The sequence below is a fragment of the Mus caroli genome, chromosome 9 (assembly GCF_900094665.2).
Source record: "Mus caroli chromosome 9, CAROLI_EIJ_v1.1, whole genome shotgun sequence".
NCBI lineage: Eukaryota > Metazoa > Chordata > Mammalia > Rodentia > Muridae > Mus > Mus caroli.
Window position 1 is genome coordinate 58,229,492 of NC_034578.1, and position 10,057 is coordinate 58,239,548.

At 49.9% G+C, this 10,057-nt stretch overlaps 1 long non-coding RNA gene across 1 annotated transcript; it reads right to left on the minus strand.

Annotated features, from left to right (window-relative positions):
- Nucleotides 1-369: 369 nt before the first annotated feature.
- On the minus strand, nt 370-4,774 carry LOC110301079. Its single transcript, XR_002378675.1, has 3 exons — nt 4,537-4,774; nt 2,631-2,725; nt 370-1,894 (listed from the first exon to the last, which is right to left on the minus strand). It is a non-coding gene; the product is annotated as an uncharacterized LOC110301079 (long non-coding RNA).
- Between the last annotated feature and the right edge of the window lie 5,283 nt (nt 4,775-10,057).

Here is a 10,057-nt window from a genome sequence, read left to right on the forward strand (position 1 = left end):
ACAGGAAAGCATAGACAAAATTATAAATTACTAGTGAGCCTGGTCACAAAGCAAGAAGGAAAAATTAAACCTTATTTAAATAATCTTCAGGGGAGGATTCCCTGCCTATATATCCATGGTGGGAAATAGTCTTAGCACAAACATCATTGCCAAAAACAGGGCTGGGAAAAATGGCTCGGTGGCTATGCGCCATCCTGCTCTTCCGAAAGACCTGAGTTCTGTAGGTCACAGCTTCCTGAAGCTACAACTCTAGGAATCCCACGCCCTCCTCTGGCCTCCATGGGCACTCACACACGTGGAATACACACACACACACACACACACACACACACACACACACACACACACACAAATAAAACACTTTAAAATGGCAAAGACGTTGTCAGCTTTACTCGTGTTTCTAAAGATGGTTAACTAGCGGTAAATATGTAGGGAACAGCTTTCTATACTGACACAAAGCCTAGGCAACTTACAGGAAGTATGACTTTAAATGACTTGTAAATCATCGCTGGTTCACAATTCCGAGGGTTCTAGTCACCTCCGGTGGAAGGCAGAGAGGAGGGAGGAAGAGTGTATAAAAGGGCTGCTCGCATGGTGGCTGGGTCAGGAAGCAAAGAGAACTAGATCGGATCCAGTCCCTGGCAGAACCCAGCCCACTCCAAGGGACCCAGGCTAGCCATGCCAAGTCCTACCTCTTAAAAGCTACCCGACATCCCCAAATAGCGCTACCAACTGCGGAGCACAAGCTCACACACGTGGGCCTGCGCAGAGGAGTCATTTTACATTCAGACCAAAACTGGAGTCAAAGTTTTCCAAAATGAGATTCAAATAAAACATTTTTAAAAAAAAGAATGAATAAAAAAACACCCTAATATATGCACATATTAAAATATTACTCCTGATCTTATAAATCTGTATAATTATTATGAACCAATTAAAAACAAACACATTTACATAAGTAATTCTGTATTCAAAGGAAAAGACCTCGACTCCTGCGGTAATGATGTGTCAGTGCGGCTTTTCAGGTCATGTGACTCACCGGGACAGAGTGGGAGCTGAGTGACAGATGAAATGGCCCAGCAAACCCAAGGTGTGGACTGATCTACAAAGCACAGCCTTAGGAGGTGCACCATGCAGAAGAACAAACTCCCAGCCGGGGCAGTTGCAGGGAACCCCCACATTTACGAACGATGAAGGACACTAGAGGATCCAAAGAAAACGACCGAAACCATCGAACCACCCAAACCTATGAAACGAGTGTTGGAGGGAGGGGGGGATAGGAGGAGCCTAGGCCGGAAGCCAATGGAATCATGGGTACTGTGGTCAGGCGTGAGCTGGAGAGCATTGTTCTAGGGAAGGCATCGGGAGGAGCTGAAGATGCTGAGGTGTGTGGTCGAAAACCGTCGTCTTTAGATGGTTCCATAAAAATGGATGTTTGCTGGGGTGCGAGAGGAATTGTCTCGCGTGAAGAAGGCCACGGGTCGGGTCACTCCCCAGCACCACAGACACCTATGTTTATGGAGTAGAATCAAGCCAGCATGGCAGCATTTGAAAATGGCCTACCAGGGTATGGGGAGGCCAGTGCAACCTTCCAGAGGGGCCGCTCTGGGTAGGGGAGGGGGTTCTCTAACAAGGGGTCGTGAGTCAGTCCCTCTTTCCATGCTGTGCCGGCCTCAAGTCTGAGCTTTGCTTTTCCAAAGGAATGCACAAGTGAGGCCCCAAGGGTCACAGCTGTCGCAGCCCCCTATCCCACTCATAGTGGCTTTGTCGCCTGACCCGAGGACCTCAAGAGCACGCTCCTTACGTGCACCTGTGCGTGGTTTTGACAGCTGTGGAGGGCACATCCCCTTTCCACCCAACCTTTAACTTTTTTGTTTCGACCTTTTTGTTGTGCCTGTGGTGACAACATGTGTTGCTTAATGAGCCATTTTAAAGTGCACACAGCTCAGGGGCATGTAGTGTGTTCACCGTGTGTGCAGCCACCAGCTCTCTGGTTATACAACATTTTTTTTTAAGAGACAAAAGACCCAACATGAAGGACATAAGGAGGATTTATTTTGGCTCCTGGTTTTGGTGGTTTCAGATCACAGTTTTTATCTCTATTAATTCTGGACCATGGCAAGACTGAACATCATTATGGTAGGAGTGTGTGGCAGAGGAGGCTCATCTAATGATGAGAAGGGGGAGGGGGAGGGGAGGAGAGAGAGAGAGAGAGAGAGAGAGAGAGAGAGAGAGAGAGAGAGAGAATGCCCTGGACAAGATACCCCAGGTCATACCTTCAGTGATGTATGTCCTACTGATTCTAACCCCTATAGTTTCCATAGCCTCTTAAATAGCAACACCACGTAGGGCCAACGTGCAATACCAGAGCCTGTGGGTTCCTATTCAAATCCCAGGGCTTCCCCTCTGTTGCAGCCTCTCTTTCCTTATCCAGTCCTCTCCAGGTTTCTCCTGGCGCCCTTGCTTCAAGCCTTTGGTTTCCCAGCAGGGACCTCAGACAGAGAGAAGCTGTATACAACAGGTTCACTTCTCTCACCGTCCGTCCATCCGGCTGTCTATCTGGCATACCTGGACCCAGTGGCAGGCTGCAGGAGTGTATTCTGTTCTGGGAACTCAACCAGCAAGTTTACCTGACCTTCCAGGAGCAGATGTGGGTGCACCATCCTGTCACATGTCCCACAGATGATGTAGACACGACCCAAAGGAGTGGTTGATATAATAGTTCCTGAGAGTGTGTGTGAGAGAGAAGGGTGGGGAGGGGGATGAGGAAGGGGGAGGGGAAGGGGGAGGAGGAAGGGGAGGGAGAGAAGAAGGAGAGAGGAGGAGAGAGAGAGAGAGAGAGAGAGAGAGAGAGAGAGAGATCAACCCCTGTCTATTCCTGTTCCACCCTGGGGATCTTTGTGACTATAGATTGTATTTATATGAATAGAGCCACTGTTTTTGTGGCGAAAACACTTCCCCAGTGCCAGTGCTCAGTGCTATTCGCATGCCCCTTTGCATTCAGTCCTCTGAGTGGCCCTGAGAGGTGGTGACAACCTTTGGATCCACAACGCTGCAAGGAGTTAGAGCATTACCCAGGTCAGCCCAGGTACTCCAGGTTAGCCCAGGTGCCCCAGGGACAGTAGGCTGACTCTCGGTGGGGCTGGAGTTTAGAACTTCTGGTATCTGACCCCAGAGCCCATCTTCTCCATGGTGAAGACCCCATATCCATTCACACAGTAGGTATGAGAGATGAGACATTTCCTCCCAAGGTACAGCAGATGCTCCAAGGAAAGAATGTGGAGAAGATGGAGGAAACAGAACAGTCTAGGAGGGAGGGCCCACAATCCAGGAGCATAAAGTTTCTCTGAGGGAGTGTGGGGGGTGGGTGGGGGGACTGAATTCTCTAGAAACCATTGTACGTCAAAGAAAAGCAGGTGTTGAGCTCTCCTGAGACCTCAGCTGAGGGGCCAGGAAGTCACAGTCTGCTTGTTGGTGTGTCCGTGGGCCTGTGTGGGGCCCAGGCTGTGTTACATGGTGGGGTTCCTATCTGCTCAGCAGTAGATCCAGCCTAGAAAAGGCATGGTTTGCAGAGGTCCCACGGGGGCTCTAGTGCACTGGGGTTGAACCACTCACTTCCTCAGTGGCTCACAGCCAGCCAGAGCCAAAACAGATGGGCCTGGTTCAAACCAGTTCCTGTCAGCCCCTGGTCACTCCCTGGGTCCTGCACCGCTTGTGTCTGGTGTCATTTTTGATTGGTGGACATCTGTGCCTCTCCATGAGGAGGGCCTTCTCAGGGGGTGGGCATTGATATAACTGCAGGTGGTAAGAGGGCTTGAAGTAGGGGAATCCTGGGGGAATTCCCTGAGAGAGGAGCAGTGATCTGATTTGGGGATCAAGCCCTCTGTCTTCTGTTTCTGAGTGTGGCGGGCTGCGGTGGGGAGGCACACCAAAGGGAGAAGCCATCATCTTTTGGTGTGTCTCTAAGGAGAAAATTGGGTTCCCGTGGTACTTTCTAGAGCTGAGGTCTAAACAAGACCCAAGGTCTGAAAGTCTACGGATGGGTGAGGAGAAACCTTGTCAGAGCCTCACACACAAAAGGCAAAGTAAAGAAAGGGCTTCCCGTTAGACAGTGAGATCCCAGGTCTGCAGCCTGCGTGAAGGTACATGTCCAAGGGACATGCCATATCTGTAGCCCTTCCTATGCTGGGCTTGAATTGTATGGTGGGTCTGTAAAGTGCTTTCTCTACCTGGATGTGTCCTGGATCCCTCATCTGACCAGATGCTGCCTTCATCCCATCCATCCATCCATCCACCCATCTTATCCATACAGATACGCATAAATCAATTATGCACACACACACACACATACAGAGAGAGAGAGAGAGAGAGAGAGAGAGAGAGAGAGAGAGAGAGAGAGGATATAGCTTATAGGAGGCCAGATGTGTTCCCGTGCAGGGCTTCAGAGATTTCAGCCCACAGTTGCTTGGTCCCATCACTGTGGATTTGTGGTGAGGTGAAGTATCATGGTGGAAACAGTGAAGCAGCTCAGCTTACCTCGTGGCAGGCAGGATGCACAGAGAGACAGAGGAAGGGCTAGGGACAACACATACCCTTCTGAGGCCCCTGGAGATCAGCTTCCCTCCATTAGGTCCTATGCCATAAAGCTTCCACGCCTCCTAAAAGAGAGCCACCAGTTAGGAACAAAACCTTCAGCAGAGAAACCTTTTTGAGTTTGCTACATAGTAAAAACACCAACTGCCATCCATCCACCTGCACAGAATGCCTGGTTTTGAGTGAGACTTTGGAAAACAGAGATAAAATAAGATGTAGCTCCTCTCCTTAGAACCTGAAAGGAAGGCAGAAGGCAGAGCACCTGGCTTCAGTGGAGATGCGGGCAAAGCAGATGGATACATGGTCAGCCTGGTGGAGAAGCTGGAGGTGAGTCCTGCTGTGAGGGCTTAGGAGTCTGCACAGAAGAGATGGACACACGGGCATGATTTGAACAGGGTCTCCAAGGGAGAACGTAAAGGGGAGATTTGTTCTGAGCAGGGCATCTGTATGTGCAAAGGCACTGAGCCACCACAGCTGTGGGTGTGGCACACCTAGAACATCTGGAGGGGAGATCCCGCCAGTGAAAGGAAGCGACTGAGTTACAAGGTGGTACCCAAGAGAGGCAGCCTCCCACTGTGTACTGTGGGATGAAGACATTCCCTGACAGCCAGTGAGTGTCCATAAGTGTCTGCCTCATGGACCACGCATCCTGGGCCCTGCCCGGCTATCCCTCTCAGCCACCCACCTGGTACTGCCCTTCTTTGCCTTCTTGACCAGGTCATGCGATATTGATAATGAGGAAGAGAGAAGGGGGTGGCTGCTGGGAGCGACCTATGAGAACTGAGCCTAGTGAGCAGTGGCCTGGGTCTGGGGATATGGCAACTTCCTGAGCAGACTTGGCTTGCCCAGAAAGGGATAGACATGACTCAGCTCTGTTCTCACAGCCTCACCCCAGACAGGAGCAAGTGAGTCCTTCCTAGCCCGTTTGTCGTCCCCGCTCCAAAGCCAAGGAGGAAGCCTCCATTTTGGTTCACTTGCCAGGAATGGAGTGGGTTTTCTTCCTCCCTCCAGCCTGCCCTGGAGAGCTCTCCATGTCCCTGCTGCCCAGCTTCTTGGCACCAAGCCCCAGCATCTTGTTATCACAGGCGCTGTGCTGTCTGTCACCTTTTATTACAAAACCTCCTGAAATTCTCCAAATCGTCTCGCCGGTTATCGTGTTCAACCACAGTGTGCTTGCAGGAGCCTCGAGCTGGAACCACAAGGCAGCCACAGTGCGTTGGGGACTTCTGTTCTGTGCCCAGGAGGGCCCCCCTCCTTTCTCCTCCCCACTAGGCAAGTTTTGCAACGCTTCCTCCCCCCCCCCCTTTTTCCCCTCCTCCTTGAGTTAGATAGTGTAGGGCTGTAAGGCAAGGCCCTCTTGCTGGGGATGGATCTGCAGAAGGTCTGTGGGGACTGTGAGGCTTGCAGGGGTGCTGGAGTTCTGAGAGGAGCAGAGAGCTAGGGGGAGGGGGGGAGGAGGAAGCCATTGGTTGGTCTCCTGTGCTCAAAGCTTTGCAGCAGGCAGGTTCTGGACTCTGTGCCAGGGCCTCTCCGAGGACTGGAGGTGGGTAGGGCTGTTCTGATTGCTCCACCCTTTTCTCCCTGTGGTTGTGGGGTTCTGTGTAGTAACTGCTCCCTGGGAACTTGCATACAACAAAATGGAAGGCAGAAGCTGATATCTTTCTACTTAATCTGTGTGGGGCCAGGGAGAAAACTTTGGGGTCTGGCTAGGGAAACAGATGCACATGTCAGGCAAGTTCAGGAGACCAGGTGTCCATTTGGGAAAGGCTGAGGAGGGGAAAGGCTTTTAATAAGCTCTCTGCTCCCTTCTCATTGGGAACCCATCTCACAGCCGCTGGGCTCCTAACTCCAGGTAGCAACCACTCTATAGCCCCGTCTGGCTCCTTTCCCAAGGAAGAGCAGTATCCCACCATCCAGGAGCAGGGCAGCGTCTGTGAACAGGGTACCTTCCATGGGATCTGCAGCTTCACTTCTGAAGTGAGACCCCTTCCATGGCGAGGCTGGACTCTGTTGTTTTACTTTGTTTTCTTTTATTCTGTTTTGAGACAGGGTCTCACACTGTGTCCCAGACTGGTCTGAAACTATCTATGTGTAGCCCAGGCAGAAGTGGCATAGGCAGCAATTCTCCTGTCTCAGTGGCCTGGCTGCTGAGCTTGCAGGCTGACAGTGAGTAGTCTGAGAGAAACGGATACACTTAGCGGTCTGTCTGCTGACCACATGGCTGAGCTCTGCATAACAGCCTCGAGGGGCTTTGCAGTTGACAAATGACTCTCATGCAGTGTCATAACTCGCCGGAGGAGGTATTTGTCCCCCTAATTTACAGCTAACGAAACTGAGGTGGCTTGCTCACCACCATAGGTAGGGACCAGTTATCCACAGTTCACAGCTTCACACCGAGGAGAACTGGGCCCGGAAGCTCGTGGGCTGAGAAAAGGAAAAAAAAACCGGCAAGATGGTTGAGGGCTGGAATTATGGTATCAAAACCTAGGCTGAGGACTTGGGAAACCAGTAAGTAGATCCTGGTTCTACTGTCTCTTGTCCTCTGACCAAAGAGCATGTGCAGGTTTAGGGTACTCAGAGGATGGCATAGAAGCTGAGAGGTAGCCCAGTCCATGTGTCCTTCAGGTGAAGTGTGTGTGTGTGCACACAAGTATGTGTGCTGTGTTCGCATGCTTTATGTGTGTGCACACATCTGCATACTCATGTGTGGGCATGCACATGGAGGTGAGAGGACAACCTTGGATGCCATTCTTCAGTGCTAATCACCCTGTTTTGTTTTGGTTTTAGTTTTGATGCAGGATCTCCAATCAGGCTAGACTGATCGGCCAGCAAGCTCTCCGGTGCCTGGATTATGAGCGCTCATTACCACACCTTGCTTTGGTTGCATGAAGGTTCTAGGGTCACACTCACCCCCACTGCACAGCCACCATCAGCTGTGTCCTCTGGACATTCTGACAAGTTGTTAGAACTATTTCTGAGAAAATGATTCCTCACCCCAGCTTCAGCACGGATCTGGGCACCCCTGACATTCAGCGACACTCACTTCTGCTAATGGGGATCTTAGAGATGATCTCGGAGACGGAAGGCATCAGTCCAAAATGGTCACACAGCAAATACAGATGGTGAACCAGACAACTTGTCTCGGTGACACCTGAATCAGGGCAGGGACCTTGTGTCACAAAGGGAGCAGCAGCCATAAATATCCACAGTGGTGTGAAATACCAGACTGCTCTCCACAGCCCATAAAATGGACATAAATGTTTACTTCACACTATAATTACGAAGAGGGGCCATGGATCGCCATAAAAACCTAAAGATTGATGCTAAACCAACCACCTCCTTAGTATCATAATTTCTGCCTGCGGTTATATGCAGTGTTTAATAAACATTAATGAAAATTTTGTTTACAACACATTTTTTAAATGGTTCATTTTTATCTTATGTGTTTAAGTGTCTTGTTTGCATGTATGTATGTACACTACATGTGTGCAGTTCCCATGGAGGCCAGAAGAGGGTGCTGCATCCTGTAGAGCTGGAGTTAAGGATGCCACCTGGGTGCTAGGAATTGAACCTGGGTCCTTTGCATAAGCAGCAAGTGCTCTTATCTGCTGAGCAGTCTCTCCAGCCCTTAAGGAGCGTTTTTTTTGAAAGATAGTTGCAATTTAGTTTTTTCAAAGATAATGAGGGAGACTAGTAGCTAAGAATAAATAAGAGATAAAGTATCTCAATTCTCTTCTATATTTTATTATTCATTTATTGTGTATGTATGTATGTATATATGTATGTATGTATGTATGTATGTATGTATGTATGTATGTGTTTATGTGCATGCACACATGTGTGTAGAGTTGAGCAGTTAGTATCATATATCTCCCCAGTCGCTTTGACCCACCTGTCTCCACCCCTGACCTCCTGAGAGTCCTCAGACTGTAGATGAGCAATATTGTACCACACTTTCACCTCGGAGCTGGGGATCAAACTCAGGCCCTTATGCTTGTACAGTGCTATGGTTTGAACATGAAATGCTCCTCATACATTTGTGTGCTTGAACACTCGCTCCTCAGCTGGTGGTGCTATGGTCATGGAACCCTTAGTCGGTAGAGCCTTGCTGGAAGAAATGGGTCACAGGGGATGGACCTTTATAACCTTGCCTCACTTCCTGTTCATTCTCTGTTTCCTGAATCCAGGTGCAGTGTGACAGCAACCTCCCACGCCATGCCTTTCCTGACACAATAGACTGTGTGCCCCTACAACTGTAAACCAAAATAAGCCGGGGTGATTTACTACAGCAACAAGAAAGGAACTGAGACATGTCACAAGCAAGCCCATTACCAACTAAGCCATCTCCTGGCTCTCCAATCCTTTTAGGAGCTCCCACAGCATCTGGAACTCTGGGCTCCACCCAGCTGCTGCTACAGGAACACATGTGTTTGCCAGCAGCAATCCCTGCCCACCTCTGAGCTTGGGCCCCTCTCACTGTGTTCTTGGTGGCCACTCACCTCATCTCTGTCCTATCCCATCTCTGTCCTGAGGCCTAGGAAAAGAAATGTAGTGTCTTTTGGAAATTCATGTCTTGCTGGGCACTTTAATCCCAGCACTCAGGAGGCAGAGGCAGGCGGATCTTTGTGAGTTTGAGGCCAGACTGGTCTACCGAGCAAGTTCCAGGACAGACAGAGAAACCCTGTCTCAAAAAACAAAAACAACAAACAAACCAAAAACCAAAACCCTATTTTGAGACAGAGTCCCATGAAGTGCAGGCTGGCCCCAAACTGATTCTGTAGCCAAGGATAACTTGAGCCTTTGGTTCTCTTACCTTCATTGCCCAAGTACAACCATGCTGTTTATGATCGCTAGGACCAGAGCCAGGGCTTTGTGAACACTAGGCAGGGACTCCACCAACCAAGCAGCATCCCTTGGCCGGAGAGGCCACTCATGTGCCAGGGGCTCTGTGGACTGTTTCGGTGCCCACAGGACTCTCTGTAAGTTGAGTGTCTCCAGTCTGTGTAAAAGATGCTCAGGTTGGATTCGTCAGTGGGAACTGTGTCTCGAGGAATGCCCCTGGAGTCCTGAGTCTTGGACTCATTAGAATGAGAGGTTATGCACCAGGCTCTCTGAACTGTACTCCCCTCTGCGTGAGAGCGACGGATCCTAACAACTGGCAGGCGAAGCACACAGTTCTAGGCTGCGCATGGCACGCTCCAAAGCTGAAAAACACCAGCAACTGTCACTGTTTACAGAGAGGGCTGGCTGACGGAAAATAGTATGTAGCTTCCTCCAAAACTTATAAACAGAACTCACACACAAACGAGTAATCTCACTTCTGAATAGCTAGCCAAAGGAAATGAGAGAGAGATTCCTAAGTTCAATGTAGCTTACACAGCCTTGATCGTCATCAGCAGGGGAAGAGAGGAAAAGATCACTCACACACACACACACACACACACACACACACACACACACACAC